Source organism: Elephas maximus, chromosome 15 (assembly GCF_024166365.1).
Source record: "Elephas maximus indicus isolate mEleMax1 chromosome 15, mEleMax1 primary haplotype, whole genome shotgun sequence".
Taxonomy (NCBI): domain Eukaryota; kingdom Metazoa; phylum Chordata; class Mammalia; order Proboscidea; family Elephantidae; genus Elephas; species Elephas maximus.
This window is the reverse complement of record NC_064833.1, coordinates 2,662,079-2,670,376: the sequence shown is the minus strand read 5'-3', so window position 1 is coordinate 2,670,376 and position 8,298 is coordinate 2,662,079. Positions and strand designations below refer to the sequence as shown.

The 8,298-nt window shown below is 56.3% G+C and overlaps 1 pseudogene; it reads right to left on the bottom strand.

Annotated features, from left to right (window-relative positions):
* Positions 1–784: 784 nt before the first annotated feature.
* Positions 785–4,727, bottom strand: LOC126059079 (basic proline-rich protein-like; annotated as a pseudogene).
* Between the last annotated feature and the right edge of the window lie 3,571 nt (positions 4,728–8,298).

Below are 8,298 nucleotides of genomic sequence, written 5' to 3'. Positions count from 1 at the left end.
TCATGTCCGATGGTGTCCTGGAACTCGTGTTGGGTATTTCAGAGATGTAGAGGAGAAAACTCAGTCCTTGCTCTCTGGAGCTGTCATTCTCACACGACTCTCAAATCACTTAGGTTATGGAGATGTGGCCGTAGAGCAAAGCAAGGACAGACAGAGATGGCCCAAGCCAGTGAGGGTAACAGTGGTCCTGGAAGGTGTGGGAGAGCTGATGGCATCAACAGTGGTGGCGATAGTGTAGCAAAGGTTGGAAGCATTAGCAATGCAATGGGGCACTGGTGGTGGTCTTGAGGACAGTGACAACAATGTTATGCTGAGCTGGTGGCAGTCATGATGTGGACAACGTGATGTGACTGAGATGATGAGAGCCGTGGTGCTGGTGGAGGTGATGGTAGTGGTGGGAATAATGGAGGTGGTGGTGATGATGTTGGTGGGAATGGTTATGGTGAAGCTGGTAGTGTCGGTCTCATGATGGTGGTGAGAGCTGGGGTGATTCTGAGATGGTGGTCATGTGATGAAGACATTGATGGTCATTATATTAGAATGGTAGCGGTGATGCGTAAGGATGGTGATGGAGGTGATGAGGATGTGGTGATACTGGTAGGAACGGTGCTGGTGGTGATGTTGGTAATGCTCATAGTGCTATGCAAGGGGGTGATGGTAGTGATGATGAGCATGGTGATGATGATGGTGATGATGGTGGTGGTGATGGTGGCAATGGTGGTGGATGATGGCAGTGGTGTGATGTTAATGGTGGTGGCAATGGTGGTGATAGTGGTAGTAATGTTCATGGTGGTGGCAGGGGGGTGGTGGTGGTGGCGATAGTGGTGGTGGTGATGGTGTCAGTGATGGTGGTGGTGGTGGTAGTGATGGTGGTGGTGGTAGTGACAGTGGTGGTGGTGACGGTGGTGGTGGTGGTGACGGTGACAGCAGTGGTGGTGGTGGCGGCGACGGTGGTGGTGGTGACGGTGGTGGTGGTGGTGACGGTGGTGGTGGTGACGGTGGTGGTGGTGGTGACGGTGGTGGTGGTGGTGACGGTGGTGGTGGTGGTGACGGTGGTGGTGGTGGTGACGGTGGTGGTGGTGACGGTGGTGGTGGTGGTGATGGTGGTGGTGGTGACAGTGGTGGTGGTAGTGACAGTGGTGGTGACGGTGGTGGTGACGGTAGTGGTGGTGGTGACAGTGGTGGTGGTAGTGACGGTGGTGGTGACGGTGGTGGTGGTGGTGACGGTGGTGGTGACGGTGGTGGTAGTGACAGTGGTGGTGACGGTGGTGGTGACGGTGACAGCAGTGGTGGTGGTGGCGGCGACGGTGGTGGTGGTGACGGTGGTGGTGGTGACGGTGGTGGTGGTGGTGACGGTGGTGGTGGTGACAGTGGTGGTGGTGACGGTGGTGGTGGTGGTGACGGTGGTGGTGGTGACGGTAGTGGTGGTGGTGACAGTGGTGGTGGTAGTGACAGTGGTGGTGACGGTGGTGGTGACGGTAGTGGTGGTGGTGACAGTGGTGGTGGTAGTGACGGTGGTGGTGATGGTGGTGGTGGTAGTGACGGTGGTGGTGACGGTGGTGGTGACGGTGACGGTGACAGCAGTGGTGGTGGTGGCGGCGGCAGCGACGGTGGTGGTGGTGGTGACGGTGGTGGTGGTGGTGACGGTGGTGGTGGTGACGGTAGTGGTGGTGACGGTGGTGGTGGTGGTGACGGTGGTGGTGGTGACGGTGGTGGTGGTGGTGACGGTGGTGGTGGTGGTGACGGTGGTGGTGGTGACGGTGGTGGTGGTGGTGACGGTGGTGGTGGTGGTGATGGTGGTGGTGACGGTAGTGGTGGTGGTGACGGTGGTGGTGGTGGTGATGCTGGTATTGATGATGATGGTGGTGATGATGGTGGAGATGGTGGTAGTGATGGTGGTGATGGTGGTGGTGTTGGTGGTGGCAGTGGTGGTGTCGGTGGTGGCGTTAATGGTGGCGATATCAGTACTTCTGGTGATGACTATGGAATCCCTAGGTGGTATACAAACAGTTACCATTCTTGGCTGCTTACCCAAAGGTTGGAGGTTCAAGTCTGCCCAGAAGTGCCTCTGTTGAAAGGCCTGGACGTCTACTTCCAAAAAGTCTGCCTTTGAAAACCCTACGGAGCACAGTTCTACTCTGACATACATGAGCCTTGGCGAGTTGAGCTGGACTGGGTTTTCTGGCAATGCCTGCGGTGGAGGAAGAAGCCGCCTGAGTTCTCAGGAGTGTGAGCCATTCTCTGTATTCCTCTCCCTTTGACGACAGAGAATTCATTGCCCAAACAAGTTAAAAAGCAAAGGGAGCTCTCCTCAGCGGGAGACTCCCACCTTCCTCTCACGTGCTGCCTGGCGTGGTCCACTGGAAGCCTGGAACTACCACGGTGGAAACAGTCTCTTTCCCCCCCAAAATTTCAGTGTGTGTGTTCAGGGGGTCTGTTGTTATGTTTGTCATTAGTGGAGCATTTAAAGGATACACAAAGTCACAGCAGTGTGGTTAGGAACACATTTGACTCTGGTTATGAGTTCTCAGCAGATGTTTAGAAAACTCCGCTTTCTAGCTAGACACGTTATTACCCCACAGGCGGCGCACACACCTCCCTCCAAGGAGTCCCGTCCTGTACAGTTATGAGAAGTGCAACCTTTACGTGACGCATCTTATTTTATTCCAAGAGGGAAACGGTCTGTAAAGCTGACATTTGTGATAATATATTATGTCAGTTGAAATAGGCAAGAAGTTAATTAAAGTCAGGGATTAATTAACGAGGTCCAGTGCACGTTAATGATCATTACTTCATCTGAGAAGAGTAATTAAAGCGGCGTTGCTGGTGTTTCTCTGTTCTCCGAGGTGGCGTGTTGACATATCACATAAGTCACTCAATGTTGAGAGGCAGTTCTCCCTCTGCGTGGGAGCTGGGACTGCTGAATGGATCAGCCACAGCAGCCGGGGTTTGGAAGATGACTCAGCCCTTGGCAAACGCGGTCTCACGGAGCCAGGCCATCCGCAAACACTCGGAGACGTAGGGGAGCCAGGCGCTGGTTGCAGAGTCAGAAGGGGGACAGAGGGGCCGGGTCTGCCCTCAGACGCCATTCCATCTAGCTGGGGAGACAGGGAGGGTGGCGGTTTCAGCTGTCACCTGTTGTCTGTGTAAGCACAAGCAGCAGCAATTCCACTCTCAGTAGTCTCGTAAACCATACAGTCATGCTGCTGCTGCTGTTGTTAGCTGCCACCAAGTCGCTTCCAACTCCGGGCGCCCCGTGTGTGCGAAGTGGAACTGTGCCCCCCGGGGTTTTCAAGGCCGCGAACGTTCCAAAGCAGACTGACAGGCCTGTCTTCTGAGGCACCTCTGGGTGGGTTCCAGACAGCAGTTGGGCACTAACCGCTTGCAACCCCCGTGACTCCTACACTCACCGATGAGATTTAAAAAATAAATAAAAAACGGTTGCCGTGGAGCCGACTCTGACTCCTGGCAGCCCTGTGTGTCAGAGCAGAGCTGCTCCCCAGGGCTTTCCACAGCCGATTTTTTAGAAATAGATTGCCAGACTTTTCTTCCAAGGCACCTCAGGTGGACTCAAACTGCCAATGTTTTGGTCAGCAACCAAGGACTTTGTATAAAAGGCCCATGTGGGGGCTTCAGAAAGTCATCCCCAGACTTCCCTCTATAGACTTGGGAGACCCCTCTCCAGGGAAGCGAAAGGGGCTGCTCTTCCCTGTCCATGGGTGTGGACTTCTGAACCATCCAGTGCCTCCAGTGCTGGGAGGGAAACGGGCTCACAGCCTGGTCAGGGCAGACAGTGGACAGTGCTCCCCCACGTGAGGAAATGGCCACTTGTGTTAGAGGGCAGCACGTGGTGTGCAAGGGAGAGGAGAGAACTTTCCAGAAGGTCAGGAGTGCTGGGGGCTGGGTGTCAATTGGTCAAGGACTCGAAGGAGGAAGGGGATTAGCCACATGGCCTGTGCCGTTGGGGTGGACTTGCACACTTGAGGAACAGTCCAGAACCAAATGAGCAAGGGGCCAGGAGTAGGGGTCAAGGTCAGAGGGGAGGGGCTCACTGTGAGGGCGGGCTGTCCAACGTGAGCAGGAGCACCTTGATCTGAGGTTTTAGGGCTGGTGTTGGGGGAGAGCAGGCTGCAGGGATGGGGTGAGGGACCCTGGCACTGGACTAGGGTGGACAGCGGGGTGTGAGGAAGTGGTCAAGACTCTGGCATATTCTGAAGTTGGGCGTCTGGAGTTTTCTGAACGGTGAGCGTCGGGGAGGGGAGTGACTTCTCAGCTGCAAACGTTCCAACTGCATTTGATGGGCAGGCCCACCCACACGGGTACATGGGGCCCAGGCTTTTTCTGCCCTGCATACCGCTGCCCTCTGGGTCCTGCCAGGCCTGCTGCCTGGGCCAGCATGGCGCCGTGAGTTAGCCTGACCTGGACAGACAGAGCCCCTGCTGTGGCAGGCACGTCAGATCGCCGTGTGTTCTGTGTGACATAATTTAGCCTCCACTCCAGGGTTTTCTGCTGGACCTTCTCAGGCCAACAACTACATCGGCTTCACCGCCCAGCTCTGCTGTGTGGCCCACCATGGCCTTCAGGCCAGGAGGTCTTGGGCAGAGCTGGTGCACAGGGCTGGCCCGAAGGGGCTCTGGTGGGTCTCCTTCCAGCCCCTCAGAGAAAAGCAGGGCTGTGCGCAAGGAGGCTCCAGGCCTCTCGATGCGCCCAGGTCGGAATCCACCCATCAGGGTGGGTCCTGCTCAGAACCCTCAGCCAGCAGCACTGCCTGCCACCTCAGGCCCAGAAAAGGGAGGCTGCCTCATGGTCCACACAGTTCAAAGCCCAGAGCTAGGACCAGGCACCTCTCTGAGTCTCAGTTTGTTCATCTGCAGGATGGGGTCGCTGTCAGATGTACGGGTGCACTGTGTGCAGGGCAGCCCGTCTGTACCGGCCCTCACTCCCCCGTACTCTGGGGCTGTGGCCATGGAGGAGGACTGGGTTCCCCTCACAACTAAGGTGCCCAAGGGAGGGGCTGCACCTCTCCCCAGAGCTCTGCCTCCCCCATCAAGCCAGGTGCGGAGCAACTAAGAAGCCAGGGAAGCGGGCATCGCAGGCCCATCCCCTGCACCACCTCCTTGCCTGAGAAAGGAGCCCACCGAGGGACTCTCCCCCAACACACCGCGGCCCCTGCCAGCCCCCACCCCAGCATGTTTTAAATAGACTCCAATGGCTTGTTTACGCAGGTGACTAAAGCAGTGCTTGTCCACCTTGGATTCTTGTGTAAATGGGAGATGGTGATAATTTAACCAAACCTGGTTGCTGAATTCTTTCCTATAAGTTAGTTTAAATTTTTCAGAGGAACCAGGCACCATGTTGTCAGGTACAGCTGAGTGGGGTCCCTTTGACCCATATGTGACACTTTCCAGAACACAGACCTGTCTCCCTCCACAACTTGGCTTCCTCGGACCCCTGGCTGAGCTAGCAACAGAAGCGGGCTTGGCCTTGAGCCTCCCCTCAGGGGACACCACAGGTCCAGGCAGCTCTCTTCAGTCCACCCCAAGCCCCCCAGACACACCCCCACGCTGCCCCCCAGGGGCCCCCACCCAGCCCCCCTCTGCACTCTGCAGTTTCTCATTGCTGCAACCACTGTGGCTGCTGCCAGACCCACTCCCCACAAGAAGGTCACCCAGAGCTCAGGAGGACTGGTCAGTGACCTCTCTGGGCTGCCAGTGCCAGGAAGGGGCACCCGGGGCCAGCCCCACTGCACTGCCTGGGTTCCTTTTCACCTTTCCTAAAGCACTTTCATAAATGCAACATTCTGACGGGGTGGGGGCAGGGGGAACAACTGGCTGGGGGTGGTGCTGGGAACAGGCTCTCCATGGGTGGCCCAGATGGCCTCTGACCCATTTCAGGGTTCTATATCAAACCTCCAGTCTTCATTCCGGGTCTGCCCTGGGGGTCTGGGAAAGCCACGGTCATCCCTCACGGACTCCCACCTCTCCCTTCCCCACCTTTCTGTCCCAGCCCACCTGTCTCACGGCTCTCCACCCAGCTGCACCTGAGAATCATCTTTTAAAAGAAGCCATATGCCAGGCCCAGCCCTAGAATTTCTGGTTCTATTAGTCTGTGGGTAGAGTCTGGGCAGCGTGCTTTAAACGTCCCCAGAATTGAGAATCACAGGACTAAATCGGTGAACCAGCGTGAAAGGGATGTGCCCTGACCAGGGGGAGGGAGAAGATGTATGAGCACAAGTGTGTGCAGGTACGTACAGGTGTGTACAGGTATGTACAGGTGTACACAGGTATGTACTGGTGTGCACAGGTATGTACAGCTGTGCAGGTCTAATATTGAGGCAAATAGGCCAACGGCCACCCCAACAAGTTTGGATGCACATCACACCCTGAGAAAGTTTGAGAAACACCCTTTTAAGAACCCCCAGCTGGGGTGTTTGTCCTTCACACTGAAAATGCAGCGTGCAGAGAGGAAGCAGAGGCAATAGGAGACCAGAGCCCTCCTGCTGGGGACTGGAAGCCAGCCATCCAGGAGCCCAGACGGCCTCACAGCCCCCTCTGCAAACACAGGGGTCCGAGCATTCATACCAAAGGGACGGATGGGGGAGGGACAGCTGCCTGCCACAAGGGTGACTTGAAATTCTCTGGTGCTGCATTAAGCTGGCATTTTAGCCTCACATCATGTTTATTCTTCCTTCCCTAGGACACAGTCATGCATAGCCAAGCAGATTTAAAATGTTTGTGCATTATGCAGCCGGAATCAAACACGACAGGCTGCTGTTACGGGAACTGGGACTCGTCGTAAAAGGGCTCCTTCAGGAGATAATAAAGAGAAGGCGCTGTGCAGTGGGGCCTGGTGAGAACGGGCAGTAAGAGGCAGCTCCAGGCCCGCTTTGAGACACACTGATGCTGGGTGCCCCAGGGGACTGCTGAACCCCACACTCGGCCTCCAACGGTCAGACCCTTTCTTCTCTTTCCACTCAGCACAGCGGGGTCCTTCTGGGCCAGGCAGGGCGAGGGATGAGGAGTGAGGAAGCACTGTGTTCACAAGCATCATCTTGTTACAGACCCACCCAGCTGTGACATCGGAGCTCTGCCCCATTGTACAAACACCACAACTGAGGCTTGACCAAGTAGCAGAGCTGGCTAGCGATGCCACAGAGAGCTCCCGCCAGCAGCCGAATGCCTCATGTCCTGCAGCCTGCTACTTGATGCCCCTCTCCACACCTCTGAGCCTTCCCTCCCAAGGGGGGTACTGGGCAGGCAGCCAGGACATTGGGGAGCTGGACAAGAGCCCTAAGAGGGAAGATCTAACACCCATCACTGCCACACATTGAACTGAAGGGGTGGGGGCAGGGAGGGCAGCCTGTGGAGACAACTTCCTGGTAGGAGTGTGCCCTTCGGAAGAGGGACATGGCCAGGCCATGGCGAGGGGTGTGGGCAGAGCCTAAACATGCCACCTTCACTCTCCCTTGGCTGCTGACACCTCCCATGGGCAGGAGCCAGGAGGAAGAGGCTGCTGGGCACATTCCACAGAGGTCACCCTCCCAGGACACAGGACGGGGGAGAGCGGATGGGAAAGAATAGATGGAGAAAGTCCAGCTGAACCGGGATGATGGTGGTAGCAGTGGTAACCACAGTGATGGTGGTGGTGTTGATAACCATGGTGATGGTGATGGCAGCAGTGCTAAACATGGTGGTGATGGTGGTGGTGGTAGCCATGGTGATGGTGGTGATACCCATGGTGATAATGAAGTATCAGTATCATGGTGATGGTGGTATGTTGGTAACCATGGTGACAGTGGGGGCAGCCGTGGCGATGGTGGTGTCAACAGTGATGGCAATGCCCCTGGAGCTGATGGTGCTCATGACAGTAGTCAAGGTGAAGGTTACGGTCTCTGTTGTGATAGTGCTGCCCTTTCCTTCTACCCTAAACATGGCCAAAAGTGAGTGAGCCCTGTCCAGCCCTGAGGTCAAGCATTACTTCCCTGACAGCCTCCTCCAAGTGGAGCCAACCAGCTTATGAAGGGGGGTCTTCAGTTGGGGTGGACGCTTCTGGGGTGTGAAGCCTCATCACAGACACACACTCACCCCTGCCATGAACACACCACCAACCTAGCCAGCCTGCGCTGCCTCAGACCCAGCGGAGGGAGGTCCTGGCGTGGAGAGGAGGGCAGGGTGTCTGGTGGAAAGAACACTCTGGCTGCCATGCTAATTAGGCCCTGGCCCCCCCGCCCCGGAAGAACAGACCCCTCCATTGGATCCTCCAGGCTATAATCTGGTGGCTGGTTAATTAAAGCCAATT